General features: G+C 38.3%; 1 protein-coding gene across 1 annotated transcript in view; it reads right to left on the bottom strand.

Annotated features, from left to right (window-relative positions):
* The window catches only part of LOC134375210 (glutamine and serine-rich protein 1-like), an 824,919-nt gene that overhangs the window by 278,440 nt on the left and 533,369 nt on the right, over positions 1–13,110 (bottom strand).

Raw genomic sequence — 13,110 nt, 5'->3', positions numbered from 1 at the left:
AGGGGCTGTGATGGTGGGGGTGTGTCCACTGCTGCTGCTCCTGGTAGGAAGCATTGTGCACTATGTACTGTGCCACCACTGCCTGCACCATTGCCTGACTGATACACATTTTATACATTTAAATGTGTTTTAGACACTGGTACACATCAACCCCTGAACATTTCAGAATGTATCCATGTGATTTTTTTTTTTTTTGGCAGCTGGCCAGTACAGGGATCTGAACCTGTGACCTTGGTTTTATATTAACTTCAGCTTCTTTGCATATTTTTTAAAATTTTATACTTATTGTTTGAGGTTAAGTATCCATTTTTTTGAGTTAAGTACAGCTAGTTTGAAAATGCATGCACTCATGTAAGATGTTGAAATTATCATCACTACAAAAATTTCTTTTCTCCCACTCCCATTCCAGTTAATCATTTACTTCCCAAAGCCCCACAAGAGTCAAACACTGTTATGACTTTTTTCACGATTGGATTAGTTTTCTTTCCTAGATATTTATATCAGTGGAATCTTACAGTATATGCAGTTTTGTGTGAGGTGTTTTTTTAAAATCCCCACTCAGTGTAATGTTTTAAAGATAATGTTGCATGTATTAATAGTTGATATTTTTATTAATTTAATTTTTAAAAAATAATTGTAGGTTCATATGCAGTTGTAAAAAACAATAAAGAAGGATACCGTATACTCTTTTTCTGTGTTCTCACAATAATAACATGTTGCAAAACAAAAGTACAATGTCACAAGCAGTTTACAGACTTTGGTAAAATCTACCAATCTTCTTCAGATTTTCTGTTTTACTTTGTATGTGTGTATGTTTACTTTTATGCAATTTTATCATAAGTATAGATTTGTGTGTCCACCACCAGAGTCAAAACACAAAACAGTTCCATTCTCAGAAGGATTCCTTGTGTTGCTCTTTTATAGTCACACAAATTCCCCTTGCCACAATTCCTGAATGACTAATATGTTCCCAATTCTGTGATTTTATCTTTATAGGAATGTAATCATATATAGTATCTAACCTTTCAGGATTGGCTTTTTTCACTTAGCATAATTTTCTGAAGATATATCCAAGTTATTGTATGTAACAATACATATTTTTTCTTTCTTATCATTGAATATATTCCGTGTTATGAAGGTACGATTGTTTCTTGAATAAGAATGATTAGAAAATATATCTTTACCTTGCTTCTTATCCTAAGGGAAAAGCATTCAGTATTTCATTAGTAAATATAATGTTAGTTAAAGGGTATTAAAAATACTTTTTATCAAGTTGAGGATGTCCACCTGTATTCCTAAGTTGCTGAGATTTTTTTTTTTTTTAAATCAAGACTGGATGGTGAATTTTGTAAATGCTTTTCTCTGTTTCAATTGATATGATCATATGATTTTTCCTTTTTGGCATATTAACAAAGTAAATTTCATTAATTGGTTTTCCAATGTTTGAAGCAGGCTTACATTCCTAAAATAAATACTAATTAATTATGGTGTATAACTCTTTTTATGTATTGCTGACTCAAAATGCTATTTTGTTGCAAATTGTTGGGTCTGAGTTTAATACAAATATTGCTCTATTGTCATCATTTTTCTTTTTCTAATTTTTTCATGTTCTTCTCCATTTTTCTCCTCCTTCTTTTTCTTCTTCTTCCTTATCTCCTTCTCCTCCTCCTTTTTCTTTTTCCTTGTCTTTCGCTCGTTTGGGTAATGTGGCCATATAAAATTAACTCATAAGTGTTCCCTTATTTTCTATTTTTGGAAATACTTCATGTAAAATGGGTGTTTTCCTTTAAATATTTGGTGAAATTATCTAGTGAAGCCATCTTCTCGCAGGAATTTCTTTTTCAAGAGCTAATTAGTTATAAATTTATTTTTTTTCATAGTGATAATGTGATGTATGTTTTCTATTTATTTATAAAAATAATTCTGAAAGTTCTTGGGACCCTTGTCTCACTCTCTATATAAAAATTGACTCAAAATAGATTTAAAAAGTAAGATCTAAAATAGTAACAGTTCTGGAAGAAAACTTAGGGGGAAACTCTATGGCATTTGCTTGGGCAATGATAGTTTGAATATAAAAGTCACAAGCAACAAAAGCAAAAATAGACAAATGAGATTTTATCAAACTAAAAAGCTTCTGCACAGCAAAGGAAATGATCAACAGAGTAGAGCGACAACCTACAGACTGGAAGAAAATATTAGCAAACCATACATCTGGTAATAGGTTAATATTCGAAATATACAAGAAATAAACACAATAGAAAAAAGCTATTTAAAAAATAGACAAATGATAGCCCAGAGATGGCGTGAGATGGTGCACTAGAGGTGCCCAGTGTGCATTTCTCCCACAGAAAAGGACCAGAACAACTAACAGATAACAAAATATTGATGAGAGCATCAGTGGGTTTGTGTAGGAGTGATCATTATGGAGCATGAAGTCCCATGATGGTGGCATAGAAAGGAGAGAGATGCACAGAGCCTCAGCCACCATGTCTCTGACACTGGGATTGGTGCAGGAATAATTTTTCCTTGTGGCCAAAATGTAGGCAGAGGACTGACACCAAACCCCATCCTCACCACAGTGGCCTGCAGATTTGGCAGGATGAACCCAGAGCCAAGTTTTGGGATTGTCCCAGAATACACACACTGCATTGCTCTAGAACACTGGTACAAGTGGTATGCTCCCCACTCCCCAACCTTGGGTCCCAAGCTGATGCAGGATGGTGTCATCTTGAAGCTGGAGCCATTAAGGGAGCATGCCCTGCCTTGGGGACAGTAGCCATGGTGCTTCCCTAGGCTTAAGGCTCTGTCCTTGCACAGAGTACTCATACAAGAGGCTATAGTGGCCTGATCATGGTAGCTTGAAGCCTGGGCTCACAGTGACTGTGACTCTAGTTTGGCAGTCTGGGAAGCCAACCCTTGTCCTGCTGAACTATTACAAGCCAACCCTTGTCCAGCCCCTCTTGTCCCAGGCCAGAGATCAGACAGGCAGATCCTCCTAAGGTGGACCACCCCCCATTTTCCCCCTACCCCTCAGCCCCACCGGCTGAGTTGTGTGTGGCTGACCCCTCAATCAGGAAAATCAGCTCATATATCTCTACCCTAAGGAATATGACCTCAGGCTGGTGGAAATAAAGTACATCAGCCCTGCCCAGAGAAGCAGCCAGATGATTCCATTCTGAACAATCCTGCTTAGAAGCCTTGCCAACAGGCCCAGAAGTGGCTGCACTAGCCCTCTCATGGCAGGACTAACTAGTGGCCCTGCCCACTGCCCAGATGCTGCTGGACAGGCCATTTCACTGCAGGCTTGCATAAGAGCCTTGCCCAGAAGCAGCTGGATGGGACAATTCACTGCAGTCCTGCCTAGTGGCCACAACCACCACCCTGAAGCAACTGGACAGATGCCCTCACTGCAGGCCTGACTAGCAGTCTTACCAACAGTCTGAACTTAGAAGTGGCTGGACAGGCCCCTTCACAGCAAGCCTGCTTAGCAGTCCCACCCAAAGGTGAAAAGTGGCTGGTTGAACCCCCTCACTATGGGCCTGCTTAATTGCCTTGCCAGCAATTTGAGAAGTGGCTGGATGAGCCACCTAGCTACAGGTCTGACTAGCAGCCCTGCACACCAACTGAGAAGAGGCTGGACAGACTTCCTCACTGCAGCCCTGCCTAGTGGCCTCACCCACTTCCTGAGAAGTGGCTCATCAACTCTGCCTTTGATAGGACAGCTCCTGAACTACAGAGGGAAGTGCAACCTCACATCAGACCCCAAGAACAGGTAATACAGGAAGGGAATATAACAATTATATATTCACCCAACCCCAGAGCACCCAGATATATAAAGCAAACATCAGATCTAAAGGGAGAGATCGATACCAGCACAATAATAGTTGGGGACTTTAACACTCCACTCTCCACATTGGACAGATCAGTGAGACAGAAAATCATAAAGGAAATATTAGATTTAAATTACATCATGGATGAGATGGACCTATCCAAACACATATAAAGACATTTCATTCAACATCTGTAGAATGCACATTCTTTTCAGCAGCACATGGAATGTTCTCTGGGATTGACCACCAAATAAGGCTCCACAAATTTTAAAAAAATTCAAAATTATATCAAGTATCTTTTCTGACCATAGTGGAATAAAATGATATCAATGACAAGAGGAACTTGTGAAACTACACAAATACATGAAAAGTAAGCAACATGCTCTCGAGTGACCAATGAGTTAAAGAAAAAAGAAGCAAATCAATAAATTTCTTGAAACAAATCAAGACAGAAACACAACATACCAAAACCTATGGGATACAGCCAAGGCAGTATTAAGAGGAAAGTTTATAGTAATAATACCTATAGGAAAAAAAAAGAAAGAAAGAAAGAAAGAAAAAAAAGAAAGAGAGAAAGAAAGATTTCAAATAAACAGCCTAACAGTGTACCTCATGGAACTAGGAAAGCAAGAATAAACTAAACCCAAAATAAGGAGAAAAGAAATAATAAAAATCAGAGCAGAAATCAATGAAATTGAGACTAAAAATATAATACAAAAAGTCAATCAAATGAAAAGCTGATTCTTTGAAAAGATAAACAAAATTAACCAAAAATGGTTAATAAAACCATTAGCCAGACTGCTGTGGATTGGATGTTCCTGCCCCCCAAACTCAGTGAAGCTTAAATTGTGTCCCCCAAAGTTCCAGATATTTTGTTACAAATAACAGGAATGGACAAATACGGAAAATTGATAGCAGAAAATTGGGGTGTTGCTTCTAATAAATATTGAAATTACAGAAGTGGCTTTGGGACTCTGTGTTAGGAAAAGATTGGAGGAGTTTGAAGGACTCAGAAGAAGACAAAAAGATGAAAGAAAGTTTGGAATGTCTTAGAGACTGTTTATGTGGAGGTGAGTAGAATGCTAATAGAAGTGTGGATAATAAAGTACATTCTGAGAAGATCTCATAGGAAAATGAGAAGGGACTTATTGAAAACTGGGACAAAGATTACCCTTGCTGTGAACTGGCAAGTAACTTGGCTTCATTCTGTTCATGACCCAAATTTCTATGAAATATGGAACTTCAGTGTGCTGAATGAGGGTATTTGGCGGAAGGAGCAAAACATTCAGGAAGCTGCATGGCTACTTGCAACAGCCCACACTGAGTTATGGCAGAAAAGACATGACATAAAGGCAGAATGCATTATTAGAAGGGAAGTAGAGGGCAACACATTGGTAAACTTTCAGCCCGGCCACAAAAGCAAGGGTGTAGGTAGCCCAGGAAATCTTTGCTAAGGAGATGAGTACAGAAGAAAGAGATTATCAAGAGAAGGGATAAAAGACCTTGAAGTCATTTCAGAGATCTTGGAAGCTGCATCTTCCATTATAGGCCCAGAGGCCTAGGGAGACGGAATGGTCTTGGGGAACAGGCATGAAGCATTATCCTCATGCTTGCTGCTCAGGGCCAACTCAGGAAGCCACTTCCAGCATCAGTGCCCTGGCTGCTTAGGCTATTCCAGGTGAGGCTAAATTGGCCCCAGGTGTGGCTAGCTTTGCAACTCTGGAAAATACAAACTGGAAGCCTGGGCAGTGTCACATGGTGTTAAATCTGTAGGCTTGCAGAATGCCAGAGCTGTGGAGACATGGGAGCCTCCACCCTGATTTCAAAGGGGGGTATGGAAAAGCCTGCTGGTCCAGAAAAGGTTTTGCAGGGTCAGAGTCACCACATAGAGTCTTCACTAGAGCCATGCCAAGAGGAAATGTGAGGTAAGAGTTGCAACAGAAAAACCCAACCAAGGCCATGCCTCGTGGGGAGTAGGACAACTAGGCATGGCCCATGGGAGTGGGACCACCATGGAGACCACAGTCTTATAGAGCTACCAGCATGCAATGCCAGACTGTGAGAGCTAAAGCATCATGTGAGACCAGGAAAGCCATAGAAATGGAGCTGACTGAGGACTTGGATGCTTAACCCCCGCACCAGCATGCAGAAGACATTGAACATGTGTTCAAGGTACATGATTCACCAGTTTGAGATTTAATGCTTGCCCTGTTGGGTTTTGAACTTTTGGGAGCCTGTTACACACATTTCTTTTGGCCTATTTCTTCCTTTTTGAATGGGAACATGTACCCAATGTTTGTTCCACCATTGTATCTTGGAAATAGATAACATGTCTTGATTTCACAGATGGGACTTGGAAGTTTGGACTTTTGAGCTGAAACAAGTTAAGACTTTGGGGGATGAAATGAATATATTTGTATGTGAAAAGGACATGAGTTTTTAGGGGCCAGGGGTGGAATGCTGTGGATTGAATCCCACCCCCAACTCACTGAAGCTTAAATTGTGTCCCTCAAAGTTCCAGATATTTTGTTATAAGCAACAGGAATGGACTAACAGACTGACCAAGAAAAAAAGAGAAAAGACCCAAATAAATAAAATCAGAGACATTATAACAGATAGAACTGAAATACAAAGGATCATCAGAGATGATTATGAACAACTATATGCAAATAAATATGAAAACCTGGAAGAAATGGATAAATTCCTGGACACATATGCCCGATGAAGACTGAACCAGGAAGAAATAGAAAACCTAAATAGACCAATAAGAAGTAATGAAATGCAATCAGTAATAAAAAGTCTCCCAACAAAGAAAAGCCTGAACCAGATGGCTTTACTGCTGAGTTTTACCAAACATTTAAAGAATAACTAATACCAATACTTCTTAAACAATTTCAAAAAATTGAAGTGAGTGAAATCCCTCCAAACTCATACTTTATGGCCAGCATTACCCTAATAAGGAAGCCAGGCAAGGACACAACAACAACAAAAACACTGCAGGCCAATATCTCTAACAAGCAGAGATGCAAAAATCCTCAATAAAATACTAGCAAACTGAATCCGACATCCCATTTAAAAGATTATGCACGTGATCAAGTGGGCTTTATCCCATGAATGCAAGGATGGTACAATATACACGAATTAATAAATGCAATACATCATGTCAACAGGGTAAACAAAAACAAAAACAACGTATGATCATCATCTAAATAGATGCAGAAAATGCATTTAATAAAATTCATTATTGCTTCATAATAAACACTTACAACAAATTAGGTATAGAAGGAGAGTATCTTAGTACAATAGAGGCTATATATAACAAACCCAAAGCTAGTATCATAATGAACAGGGAAAAGCTGAAAGCTTTTCCCCTAACAAGTGGAACAAGACAAGGAGGCTCACTCTCACCACTTCTATTCAACAACCTACTGGAAGTCCTAGCCGGAACAATTATGCAAGAGAAAGAAATAAAAGGCATCCAAATTTGAAAGGAGAAAGTCAAGTTGTTCCTGTTTGCTGATGACAGATATGTAGAGACAAACTTAATGACTCTATCAAAAAACTCCTAGACTTGATAAACAATTATTTTTTCATGAAGGAGACATTTTTATTAGCATATTTATTACAAACTGTAATTTTTTATTCACCTTACACAATCTATAACTCCTCAACTCCCCACCTTCCCTACCCCTCATTTATAGTATCCTTATGTTTGTTCTCTCCTTCTGAAAGTTCAAAGAATTATTGTGGTGTTTCCTTCCTTCCTTTCTTCCCTCTTTCTTCCCTCTTTCTTTCCTAGTATCCAGTTATAAGTGAGGAAAAGTGATATTTCTCTTTCTGTGTCTGGCTCATTTCACTTGGCATAATTTTCTCCAGGCTCACCCATGTTGCTGCAAATAGGAGAATTTCATCCTTTTTTATGGCTGAGTAGTAATATACCACATTTTCCTTACCCAATCAGTCATCAGTGGACATTTAGGTTGGTTCCATATTTTACCTATTTTAAACAGAGCTGTGACGAATATGAGAGTGCATGTAACCTTTTGACATCATGATGATTTTCATTCCTTTGGATATATACCCAGAAATGGGAATACTGGGTCATATGGTAGTTCTATCTGTAGTTGTTTGGGAAACCTTAATACTGTTTTCAGTATTGAATAGTACTGTGCTATTTCAGTAATAGCTGTGCTATTTTACAGTCCTACCATCAGTATAGAAGAGTTTCCCTTTCCCCTTATCCTGACCAGTATTTGATATTCTCAGTCTTTTTAATAATGGTCCATCTAACTGGGGTGAGATGATATCTCAGTGTGGTTTTGACTTGCATTTCCCTGATGACTAGTGATGTTGAGCATTTTTTTCATGTACCTGTTGGCCATTTGTGTGTCCTTAAAAAATGTTTATTCATCTCCTTTGCCCATTTTTTAATTGGATCATTTGTTTTTTTCACTGTATAATTGTTTGAGTTCTTTATATATCCTGGATATTAATCCCTTGTTGGAAGTATAATTTTCAGATATTTTCTCCCATGCTGTAGGATGTCTTTCTGCTCTGTTGATTGTTTCCTTTGCTGTGCAGAAGCTTTTTAATTTGATATAGTCCCATTTGTTTATTTTTTCTTTTCTTGCTTGTGTTTTGGGGACCTTATTTATAAAGTCTTTGCCCAGGCCTACTTCCTAGAGTGTTTCCCCTATGTTTTCCTTAGTGATTTTATGGTTTGGGGCCTTATATTCAAGTCTTTAACCCATTTTGAGTTGATTTTGGTATACAGTGAGAGGTACAGGTCCAGTTTCATTCTTCGGTATACAGAAGTCCAGTTTTCAAACCATTTATTGAAGAGGCAATCTTTTCTTGTTGACTTTATCAAAGATCAGTTGGCTGTAAGAATGTAGATTGATTCCCATGTTCTCTATTCTGTTCCATTGATTTGATTGTCTGTTTTTATGCCAGTACCATGCTGTTTTGGTTACAATAGCTTTGTAATATAATTAGAAGTTTGGTAGTATTATGCCTCCAGCTTTATTATTATTATTATTATTTTTTGCTCAGGATTGCTTTGGTTATTTGGGGTCTCTTGTTGTTCCATATGAATGTTAGGATTGCTTTTTCTATTTCTGTGAAGAATGCCATTGGTATTTTGATGGGGATTGCATTGAATCTGTAGATTGCTTTGGGTAGAATGGACATTTTCACAATGTGAATTCTTCCAATCCAAGAGCATGGTATGTCTTTCCACCTTTTTGTGCCTTCTTTAATTTCTTTCAGTAATGTTTTGTAATTTTCATTGCAGACATCAGGAATCTGATTTCTGGGTATATATCCAAAGGATATGAAATGAAGTTCTCAATGTAATAGGTGTACTCCCATGTTTATTTCAGCATTAATCCCAATATAAAGATATGAAGACAATCTATTTGTCCTTGATGAATGAATTAAGAAAATATGAGGTGTGTGTGTGTGTGTGTGTGTGTGTGTGTGTGTGTGTGTGTGTGTAAAACACGGAATCTTATTGGGACTTAAGGAAAGAATGATATACTGCTTATTATTTAAAAAGATAGATAAACTCACATTATACTAAGTGAAGTAAACCAGACATAAGAGGACAAATACAACATGGTCTTACTCATATGAGGTATTTAAAATAGTCAAACTTGCATGGTCAGAGAATAAAATATTGGATAGCAGGGGTTTGGGGAATGAGGAATGTGGAGATCGTTGGTCAAGTTGAACAAAGTTTCAGTCATGCAAGAAAAATAAGTTCTGTTAATCTAATGCACTACAATGTGAGTATAGTTATCAGTACTTTATTGTATACTTCAGATTAAGAGAGTTGATTTTAAATGTTCTTACCATGCTCACACACAAAAGTGGCAACTATTTGTGGTGATGGATAAGGAAAAAAACAAAAATGCCCGTATTTGCAGAAAGTATGATTTTCAAATTAGGAAATTTGAAAACCAAAATAATAATAATGATAATATAAAAAAAACCCAGCAATACATATAACAATAACACCAAAAGAAATAAAATACTTATAAAAATATATAAATGCAGTATGTAGACTTCAGGTCAAGATGGCTGAATAGATGGTCCCCAGCATCACTCTCTCCCCCAAATCAACTAATTTACATCTATAAAAAAATGATGACAGCCAAGCTGGGGCTGCTAGATCTCGGGGGAAGAGGAGGACAGACCTATGAAGTTCTTGAAGGTGGGAGAAGCCATGATGAGAGAAAAAAAGAGACCACTCTTTTGAACCCCAGCTGCTTCCAAGCTGGAGCTGCTGAGTACATGGAGCAGGTGCTGGCAAAAGCTGCAGCTGTGCCCTTTGGATGAAGTTACTTGGAGGCAGCAGGGGAGAAAAAGGCCTTGGTGGCCCTCAGGCCAGCAGGATCACTAATATGTTCCCATGGACCCACAGTGGATCGATGAGCCACAACAACTGAAAAAAAGGAGCCACTCAGAGGCTGGTGAGTCATTGCAAAGGACCAGCACACAGTCTATCCCATGGGAAGCATCTGCAGCATGTGCAGTGGGGGAGATGGACCACCAGGAGAACACTGGGACACAGCAAGGACAGCTGATCTGTACCCCAATCAGTGTAGGACCACTCAGAGGAGACTGGTCAGGAATATAGAATTTCATGGGGTACAGTTTGATGAAAAGACTCAGGCCCAGACCAGAGTTTCTACACAACCCAGGTGCATCAGATTTCATGAGATCTGGTAGTACCTATAAGCCAACCATTAAAACCTGAGCTGCACAAGAACCTTCCCTAGGGAATCAGCAGCAAAGCAGTGATTTAGCTAAGCCACACAGCTCAAATACTGGTACCCACAGGAAGTTCTCCTATTTTAGAAGTAAGCAAAGGACAACAAATAGTTCCAGTTCAGAATTTGAGTGGTGGAAGCAGCAAATAATCCAATACAGAACTGAAAGAAAAAAGTAGTTGCAACCAGGGACAAAGTTTGATATTAACTAGTAAAGGTCTCAGTTCACCAAAGAACTCCTGTAACACCTAGAAGGACTGGAAGTCCCCTGGGCTACCAAGCCAGAAAGGGGGGAGGGCCAGGGGTCTCAGAAATACCCCCCAACACCCACAACCAGTCCTGAGCATGGGGGAAGAGGGCCTTGGCCACATCTCTCTGACATGCACAACCACCCCAGTGATGATCACCAGGCTGCTGTAGGAAGCACCATGGGCTCTCTGGAGCCAGGGCAGTGGGGGCCTTGGGCCTCAGTCATGCCTCTCCAACATATGCAACCAGCCCAGTGGTGACCACCAAGCCACAGCAAGAAGGGCCCCAGGTTCCTGAGCTGGGGTGGTAGGGTTGAGGACTTTTGTCACACCACCCTGACATCTGCCCCCAGCCCAGCAATGACCAAACCACCACCAGAAGCCCCCTGGTCTCTCCTGTGGGAATGAGGGGGTGCCACAGGCCTCAATCCTGCCGCTCTTCCTTCCTACTTCTTCCATCCCATTTCCTTCCCCTTTCCCTTCTCCCCTTCCTTCCCAACTGCTTTGCAACAATATCCTACAATGTAAAAAAATGTTAATAAAGTAAAAAGCAATTAGAAAAAATGAATGCAATATGCACAGAATCTATACATTGCAAACTGCAAAATGTTGATAAAGATATAAAATGACTAAATGAAAAGACATACCATGTTTATGGACTGCAAGAAACACCAGACTAAAAAATGCCAATTCTTTGTTGCTTAGACTTCATTTTTATAGCAATTCTAGGTTTACAGGGCATAAATTGCAGTTGGTTCCTTTACTCCCTTCTCCACACAACTTCTATTATTAACATGTTACATTAGTGTGGTACATTTATTCTTATTATATTGATCTATGTATTTAACAGAATTTCAGTCCAAACACCTCTGGCTTTTTGTGTATCTAGACAAACTGGTTGTAAATCCTGTATAGGAAAGGCAGTGAAACTACAATAGGCCAAACACTTTTTAAGAAGAATAAATTTAGATGAATCACTCTATCCAATTTTAAGACTTAGAGTAAAGTTCAGTATTCAAGAATTTGTGTATTGATGAAGGAATGGACAAACAGAAAATGGGCAAATAGGGTCCAGATGTAAGCCCATACATGTGTAGTCACTTGATTGTTGCAAAAAAACAGAGAAAAATCAATGGAGAAATGATATTATTTTCAACAATTAGTGCTGAAATATTTAATATCCATGTGCAAAAAAAAAAAAAAAAAAGTCTTGGCCTAAATCTAAAATTGTATAAACAAAATTCACTCTAAATGTAATTCATAAAAATTGTAATACTCTGAGAAGAAAACATACAAGAAAATCATAATCTAAAATTAGGCACAATTCTTAGACATGATTCCAAAGTACAATCCCAAAAGGGAAAGAAATCAATAAATGGGACTTTAACAAAATAAAAAAAAAAAATTCGTTTTGAAAAACAGTGCTCTGATAATGAAAGACAAGATACAGATTGGGAAAGAATATTTGTAAATCACATTCTGACAAAGAATTTATATTCAGAATATATATTAAAATTCACTCAAAACTTAAGAGGAAAAAAACAAACAACACCATTAAAAAATGGATAGATGCTTTACCAAAAGGATGAAAGAATAGTAAATAAGCACAAGAAAAATGTTCATCATCTGTAACCACTATGGAAACACAAGTTTAAACTAACTCGAGATACCCTGGCTAAAATAAAATATACTAATAATACCAAATGATAATGAAAATGTGCAACAACTGGAATTCTAACACATTGCTGGTGGGAATATGAAATGGTACAGCCACTCTAGAAAATTTAATCAGTTTCTTATACAGTTAAACATACACTCATCTTATGACTCAAAATAATAAATGAAAATTGAGCTATAGGAGGTTGGAATGTATTCTATAAGCCTCATGACATTCAGACACCTCAGCTTGGGTATCAATAATACAGTCCAACGATTTTTTAAAAAATAGCATGCTTGCATATATATGTGTATGTTTGTTTATTCAAAATATAAGCAGAATATACTCATTTCCTGACACTGCTCGTTTCTTTTCTAAGGGCCATCTCAAATAAAAACGTGTCCAGAACTTCCTGGCATCTGAGAGTGGTTGGAAAACTCAATTCTTTCAAATACACAGTAACTAAATTTTTTTGGAAGTGCTTTCAGAAAAGATTTTCAAAGGGGCTTCACTCAGCTCACACCTCCTCAAATGCCCAGGCATCAGTGTAAAGACACAAAGATTGAGAAAGAACAGAGAAATACGACACCATCAAATGAAAC

This window comes from Cynocephalus volans, chromosome 4 (assembly GCF_027409185.1).
Source record: "Cynocephalus volans isolate mCynVol1 chromosome 4, mCynVol1.pri, whole genome shotgun sequence".
NCBI classification, from domain to species: Eukaryota; Metazoa; Chordata; class Mammalia; order Dermoptera; family Cynocephalidae; genus Cynocephalus; species Cynocephalus volans.
The sequence above is the reverse complement of the archived record's forward strand: the minus strand, read 5'-3'. Positions and strand labels throughout refer to the sequence as shown.